The sequence below is a fragment of the Chlorocebus sabaeus genome, chromosome 1, assembly GCF_047675955.1.
Source record: "Chlorocebus sabaeus isolate Y175 chromosome 1, mChlSab1.0.hap1, whole genome shotgun sequence".
Classification (NCBI taxonomy): Eukaryota; Metazoa; Chordata; class Mammalia; order Primates; family Cercopithecidae; genus Chlorocebus; species Chlorocebus sabaeus.
In genome coordinates, this window is record NC_132904.1 from 32,070,172 (window position 1) to 32,078,598 (window position 8,427).

The 8,427-nt window shown below is 40.5% G+C and overlaps 1 protein-coding gene across 1 annotated transcript in view; it reads left to right on the forward strand.

Annotated features, from left to right (window-relative positions):
* The first annotated feature begins 3,137 nt into the window (after positions 1-3,137).
* Positions 3,138-8,427, forward strand: part of CCDC73 (coiled-coil domain containing 73) — a 170,649-nt gene continuing 165,359 nt past the window's right edge. Inside the window, exon 1 of the mRNA XM_037999541.2 lies at positions 3,138-3,187. The gene's annotated coding sequence lies outside the window, so the exon portion shown is untranslated. The remainder of the gene's footprint in view (positions 3,188-8,427) is intronic.

An 8,427-nucleotide genomic window follows, 5' to 3' on the forward strand; every position in this document is an offset into this window, starting at 1 on the left:
GAATTTAAAGGATGAGAAAGTGTTTTTAGATAGGCCTAGTGACAGTAAAGAGCATCCAGGTAGAGGAAGCAGCATGTACAAAGAATCGTGAAGGGAACTGCTGGTTGTGGCAGAGTCAGGATATGCCAGGCAAGTGGAGGAAGATGTACAGAGTTCTAAACTTGTTTTTTGTTTTTTGAGACAAGGTCTCTCTCTATCACCCAGGCTGGAGTGCAGTCGCACAATCATAGCTCACTGCAGTCTCAAATTCCTGGGCTCAAGTGATCCTTCTGCCTCAGCCTCCAAAGCAACTGGGACTATAGATGTGTACCACCATTCCTGGCTCATATATGCAGTTTCTAACTACTGATAGAAACAGTTAGGTTTCTTTAAATGTTCACATGTACCATGACTTGAAAGTGATATCCCCAAAGTGAAAATAATAGTTAAGTCCTTTAACTCTTTTTTTTTTGAGACGGAGTCTCGCTCTGTCACCCAGGCTGGAGTGCAGTGGCCAGATCTCGGCTCACTGCAAGCTCCGCCTCCCGGGTTTACGCCATTCTCCTGCCTCAGCCTCCCGAGTAGCTGGGACTACAGACGCTCACCACCTCGCCCGGCTATTTTTTTGTATTTTTTACTAGAGACGGGGTTTCACCGGGTTAGCCAGGATGGTCTTGATCTCCTGACCTCGTGATCCGCCCGTCTCGGCCTCCCAAAGCGCTGGGATTACAGGCTTGAGCCACCGCGCCCGGCCTTTAACTTTTTAAGTTTTTAAGTTGTTACTTTTTTTTTTTTTTTTTTTTTTTGAGGCTGTCTCAGTCTGTCACCCAGGCTGGAGTGCAGTGGTGCGATCTTGGCTCACTGCAACCTCTGCCTCCTGGGTTCAAGTGATTCTTATGCCTCAGCCTCCTGAGCAGCTGGGATTACACAGCCACCTGCCACCATGCCTGGCTCATTTTTGCATTTTTAGTATAGACAAGGTTTCTCTATGTTGGCCAGGCTGGTCATGAATTCCCGACCTCAAGTGATCCACTCACCTTGGCCTCCCAAAGTATTGGGATTACAGGCGTGAGCCACCACAGCTGGCTGAAAACCCTTTTATAAGGGCATCAAATCCTATTCTCCCCTCATGACTCAATCATCTCCTAAAGGCCACACCTCATAACACAGTTGCTTTGGAGATTAAGTTTCGACATGAATTGTGGACAGGACAAAAACATTCAAACCATAGCACTGATCATTAGGGAAATTGCATAGAGTTAGAAGGTCATTCAGAGGTGATTACATTCAACTCATTAGCCTCTCTACGCCTTAGTTTTCTAATATGCAAAAAGTACATAGTAATAGGATTGTTGTGGAGACTAAGAGGAGATGATGTATGTAAAAACACTTAGCTCATTGTCTGGCACATAGTAAATTATCATAAATATTAGTTATTATTAGAGTATAGCTGTTATGGTTAGTAAATACCAGATTGAAAGGTCATAGTCTGTTCACTCAGTCATTTGAATTTATTTGGCATTTGCATGCCAGGCATTGTGCTAGAATCTGGTAAGCAAGTGAACAAAATTTGTCTCTGTTTTCACGAAGCTTGTGTCCTAGGATACAGTTAATAAATATACCAGATGAGATGGTGATTGTGCTACGGAGAATAAAACAAGGTGGGGTTAAAGTACGAGATGTGCATAGGTGTTACTATGGAGTAGTCAGGAATGTTCTCCCAGAAAGGTGACATCTGGGCAAAGCCCTGGAGAAAGGGAAGGAGTAAAAAGAATTTCAGACAGATTTTTACTGGAAAACATGGTTAAAAATTTGAGGGCGGGGGGCTGGATGCGGTGGTTCATGCCTGTAATCCCAGCACTTTGGGAGGCTGAGGCAAGCAGATCACCTGAGGTCAAGAGTTCGAGACCAGGCTGGCCAACATGGTGAAACCCTGTCTACTAAAAATACAAAAATTAGCCAGGCGTGGAGGCAGGCGCCTGTAATCCCAGTTACTCGGGAGGTTGAGGCAGGAGAATCGCTTGAACCTGGGAGGTGGAGGTTGCAGTGAGTCGAGATTGTGCCATTGCACTCCAGCCTGGGGGACAAGAAAGAGATTTTGTCTCAAAAAAAAAAAAAAAAAAAAAAAAAATTGAGGGTAGGGAACAGTTCTTTCACATTTTGGCAGCATGCAAAAACAATGTGGGCCTGAAACATACAACATTTGTATTGAATAACTATTCAACACAACATACTGAAACATATCATTAGTTAGGTGCTTAAAATAGGTGTGATTATCAGTATAACTAGAACAACAGCTTTTTTTTCTAATATTTCACTTTAAAAATTAAGCATTTTTTTTTTTTTTTTTTTTTTGTGACAGAGTTTTGCTCCATTACCCAGGCTGGAGTGCAGTGGTGCCATCTCGGGTCACTGCAGCCTTGACCTCCCAGGCTCAATCCATTCTCTTGCCTCAGCCTCCCAAGTAACTGGGATTACAGCAGCACACCACCATGCCCAGCTAATTTTTGTTGGGTAGAGATGTGGGGGGGGGGGGGGGTCTTACCATGTTGCCCAGGCTGGTATCGAACTCCTGACCTCAAGTAATCCTCTTGCCTCAGCCTCCCAAATTGTTGGGGTTACAGGCATGAGCCAGTGAACCCTCACACCCGGCCAACATTTACTTTTTGAATTAATAACACATTCACATGAAGCAAACATCAGAAAGTATAAAAAGCTATTCAGTGAAGTCTCCCTCTCTCTCCTGTTCTCATGCACAGGCTTCCCGTTGCTCTCCACAGGTAACACTTACTCGTTTTTCTTTCATCTTTCCAAAGACTTTTTTGAAAAAACGAATATATTGGGAGGCTGGGGCAGGAGAATGGCGTGAAAACCCGGGAGGTGGAGCTTGCAGTGAGCCAAGATCACACCACTGCACTCCAGCCTGGGCGACAGAGCAAGGCTCCGTCTCAAAACAAACAAACAACAACAACAAAACCTGAATATATAAGCCAATACATGTTATACTTAAACAAGGAAAAACATCAAATATCCAGGGATCTTTTCCGAAGCTTGTATTTAAAAAGAAAATAAAATCAATCATATTTTGCCCCAGATGCTCAAGATTACCCACTTATCTTAGGCTAATGACCTTCAAGCCGGAAGTGTCCTAGCGCGGGAAAAGGTGAACCGGAAGGGCTGACAGGAGCTAGAGGCGCGCTTCACTGAGGTAACTCGGAGCAGTCACAAGCGTGTAGTTGGGCTGTTTAGGAAGCAGCCCTAATCTTTTCATCGTGGGTCCACTTACGGGTTTGCCCTGCACCTCCAGCTGCCTAACCTACCCTTCCTTGGTCTGGTTGCCAAGGGGCTGCTTTGGCCTGGAGCCTCCTGACTTTTGGGCTGTGTCTAGAATCTTCCACGCTCCCGACCCAGGAGAAGCAGCCACCCTCAGGCCTCCATCTGGATCTCTCCTTGGGCAGGATTGAGACTGTGGGTGAGTCATGAGGGTCTCGTCTGTTCTTCGTGGAGAAGCGCCTTCTGTACATGTGCCTTGCGTGGTGGTGGTTTTTGTTTTAAACCTCATGTTTGCCTTATGAATGCAATGTAGTAATGTCGATTGTTACTTGTGCAAATTTTCAAACAACTCTCACCGCTCAAGAGTTGGCAACATTTGGAACTGTTATTGGTGAATCTCGAGTTTTTCTTTGGTGAACCTTACTTTGCAGAATGTTTTAAGTGCGAAAGTGCTAGTGCAGTTGCAGAAGTATGTAAATTTCCAAAGACATTTCTCTATTTTTTTCTTCATTCTGCTGGTAATTTTGTTTCCCCCAAAGTGCCTTGCACGAGCAAATTTAAATGGAATCTCACTGGGAATGAGATGACTGCCGTGCTAAATACTGATAATGCTGAATTATAAATATAAATTATTTGGTCAGGGCGGTGGCTCACGCCTGCAATCCCAGCACTTTGGGAGGCCGAGGTGGGCAGATCTCCTGAGGTCAGGAGTTTGAGACCAGCCTGGTCAACATGGCAAAACACCGGCTCTACTAAAAATACAAAAATTAGCCGGGCGAGGTGGCGGGCACCTGTAATCCCAGCTCCTCGGGAGGTTGAGGCAGGAAAATCGCTTGAACCCGGGAGGCGGACGTTGCAGTGAGCTGAGATCACATCACTGCATTCCAGCCTGGGCGACAGAGCGAGACTCTGTCTAAAAAATAAAATAAAATAAATTACTCATGTCATTGCTGCAATCTTCCACTTCACTTTGATTTGAAAATAAGTGACAACCCTTAAGTCAGTTATGGGAACCTTTACGGTCACTGCACTTCTTTTAGAAAGAAAATGTGAAGATTCCACGGAGTCTTCTGTTTACATTGAGATCCTCGAACTGGTGATTATTGGTTATTTTGCTTTAGTTGTGATAAATTCCAATGGCTGTCTTTGTATTATACCTTGAAGAAAAAACCTATACTGACATACCCCAACCTGAGAATCAGCAAATACTCTGTGGGTGGAGTTTCCTCTGTAGTCCTTCACTGGTGTCTTTTCTCAGCCATTTCTTCGGCCAATTTGAGTCTTTACAACCCTCCCTGGTTTCAGGGTTGTCTTGGGGTAGTTGTTTAGTTTTGGAAAATTAGATTCCTCACTTTGATGATTTATAAAATGTGTTAATGCAGCTTGAGAAAACGTTTTAATTTCCATACGACTTCATATCGTAGTGTCAGGAAGGAAGCGAATGACAGATTTTTAAATTCCGAGTGTCCACTAGGCGGCAGCATAGTGTTTTTAGTTTCTTTCGCTCTGGCCGTGTATCTCGGAATAACTGTACAGGTGTGGCGATAGTGTTATTCTAATAGCAATAGATATCATATGTGGAATGCTTATTACACGCCAGGTGCTGGAGATTATCTCATTTAATCCTAAGAAAACAAACCCCAAACCCTGTACTGTAGGTATTCCCAGTATTCTCCTTACACTTCGTGAGAAAACCATGGGAAATAGATTAAATAACAATGCAAGGCTGATTACACAGCCGACAAGTGGTGGAGCTAGCATTGAAACCCAGATGCTTAACCACCACTTCATGCTAACCAAATTAAAGTTATTGCAAGTTTGACCAAATTGTGAAGTATGCTATAAGATGAAAAGTCTGATTGTGAGTTTTCTGAAGGAGGTGAAAAGTGGGCACTGTTATTTATATAGTGTACCTCAAGACAGTTGGAGGTACACCGTTTCCAAAACGCAGTATTTCCTAAATTGTGTTCCAGGGAGCACTAGTCCTGTGAGACGCTTCAATAAAAAAAGGTTTCTGTGGCCAGAAATACTCTTGGAATTCATTTAAGGGCTCTAAAATGTCCTGCGGTAAAGGAACTTGTTTAACCTAACTTTTTTTGAACATTCTTAAACTTCTCTGATTACAGCCGACATTAAGAGTCAATACTTACCTTTACCATATGAGTAAATACTTACACATGAGTCAATACTTACCTTTACCATAAGCAGTGTACACTTACGTTTTTTATTTTATTTTTTACTAGTCCAGCCTTTCCTTTAAAAAAAATTCTGGTCAAGACCCATTCTATTGATTTTTTTGACTCATGAATGAGTCACAGTCTACAGTTTTACTGCACTAGACCATGGGGTCCTCTTTTTTTGTGCTGTGCTTATTAATGGAACACACTTTGGGAAATTGTGTTAGGGCTATAGTTGAAATAAGTCATTGATGCAATAGTAAATGTCTTTGTTGATGGATTATGTTCTTTTATCAGTCCTGGTAACAGTTGAATGAGAACAGTGGTGGGAATTGTGTGTGTGTGTGTGTGTGTGTGTGTGTGTGTGTGTGTTTGAGACAGGATGTGGCTCTGTTGCCCAGGCTGGAGTGCAGTGGTGTAGTGTTGGCTTACTGCAGCTTCTACTTCCTGGGCTCAAGTGATCCTCCCACCTCAGCCTCCTGAATAGCTGGGACTACAGGAGCACGCTACTGCAAGTGGATACTTTTTGTTTTTGTGTTTTGGTAGAGATAGGATTTCACCATGTTGCTCAGTCTGGTCTTGAGCTCTTGAACTCGAGCAATTGCACTGCCTTGGCTTCCCAAAGTGCTGGGATTGCAGGCATGAGCCACCACACCTGTCTGAGAACGGTGTTTTTTTAATTGGGAAATTATTCTTTACAATCAGTTTAGGCCACTAATGAAGGAAGAACATATAACAATTTTGTGGATTAGAATTTTCCAAAGTATGTTCTTTGGAATACATGTTCCCCAGAATACTGGCTTGTCTTCTGAATTGTGAAAAAAAGTGTTTCATGGTCAAGGTAAACTTGGGAAATATGGATTAAAGTTAAACAGGCTCTAACAAAGCTAATGGGACTGCTTATCTCTGAAATGGGGAGTTAGTGTATGGGATTTCTCAGATTTATTTGACTGTGGAACCTGTTTTTAGAAATGTATCTTGTGGGCCTTGTGCCACTTAGAACATACTTTGGGAAATAATCATGTATCTAATTAAGGCAGAAATGTTTTTGTTGTAATGTACATTTAGGTGAAAATTTTTGTTGTAAATTATTCATGTCATTTTCCTAATTCATTTATTTGCTAATGTTGACATGACAGAGAAACACATCGGAAGTCATTCAGCTTTCTTAATTTCCTGATGACCTATGGAAATTTTCTGTTAGTAACAAGAAAAACCTTTATGAGATTTTGTGGCACTGATTAATTTCATATAAAACTAAAACTTATTTTCAGTTAAGTTCAATGAGCAGTATATTTGTAGCTGTGTTGGAATCAACTTTTATTAAGCTATTTGGCAATTCTTTTTTCATATTTGAAAAAAATTGGAGTTTAGTTTAGTTAAAAGTTGTAAGGGTTTTAAAAAATCCTTAAAGGAATTTTCGTAAGTTTTATTTATAAGGTGGCCAAAATTAGTGTTTATGTACTTGATCCAAAAGTCTCTAGTACTAATGTTGCCTTAGATTTTTTGAATTTACAGTACATTTAGTAGCTTATTTTATGTTATGGTTTCATAATGATCTTTGTGGACAGAATATCTAATTCTCTCAATCTCTTCACACATATCATACAGTTAATGTTTTATTTCTAAATTTCTAAAATTTATATATATAATCTTCCCTTTGTTAAAACAAGGAGCAATTTGGTAAAGATTTTAGTATGAATAGAGAATGTTTTACTCATAATAGTGTAAATATTTTAAGAAACTAAAAGTGGTTTTTGTAATTTTATATAATTTATATCAATTTAATAAAATGTTTATCAAGTATTCACTATGCTCTCAAGGTTTTTCCCTACTTGGAGGTTAATAAGCCTTCTTCAAACATGAAGCAGTTAATGAAAAAGTAACATTTATGGGCAGTATTATAAATGGATAAAATAAAGTGCAAAATTATGTGGAATAGACAATAACAGAATGGGGTAATATACACAATAAAGTGCTAACCATATGATCTGACAGTAAGTATAGTTCAGAAAAGGAGAAATTGGTGTGAATGGGATTTGTAAGAAAATCTTCACAGAGGAGATGGAATTTGATCTGATTTTAAAATATGTTTAAACAGAGAATATGTGGCAAGGCATTTGGTATAATAGAGCAGAATATGTGATGGTATTAGTTCAGCCTCCTTAACATGACATAAAAGACCCCCTAAGACTTGCTTGCTTCTCAAGCCTCATCTCATCTTCTCTCAGCCTTACCTGTTAGACTTCAATCTTCCTACGCTACTTTTAGTTCTTCATTTAAAATGATGTTTCTTCCATCTGTGCCTTTAGTTATGCTGTTTTTCCCTCTAAAATACTGTTATCTAATTTTTCATTTTACTAATGTCTTGTCTTTTAAGATTTTAAGTCTCAGCCCAGAAGTCACCTTCCTCAGGCTGACTGGCCTTCCCAAGCCACCCCTGATTTTCTCATGCTGGGTGTCCATCTTCACACATGATCACATTGTATTATAATTATTTTATATATCTGTATCTCTCTACTAGTGTTCCTTGAGAAAAAGGTCTGTGTTTATTTTTTTGTTGAGACAGGGTCTCATTCTGTCACACAGGCTGGAGTGCATTGGTGCGATCATAGCTAGTTGTAGCCTCTACCTCCCTGGCTCAAGCCATCCTCCCACCTCAGCCTCCTGAGTAGGTGAAACTACAGGTATGCAACACCATGCCCAGCTAATTTTTGTTTTTTGTAGAGACGTGGGTCTCACTATGTTGTCTAGGCTGATCTCGAACTCTTGGCCTCAAGCGATCCTCCTGCCTTAGCCTCCCAAAGTGCTGGGATTACAGAACTGAGCCAACACCCCCAGCCTGGATGTCTGTATTAAAAAAAAAATCAATTACATTTTGAATATAGAAGAGACTAATAAACATTTGTTAAATGAACAAATACATTTTTCTTTTTTTCCTTTATTTACTTACATTAATATTTTCAGGATTTAAGTTTCTTCTTTGTTCTGGTATTTT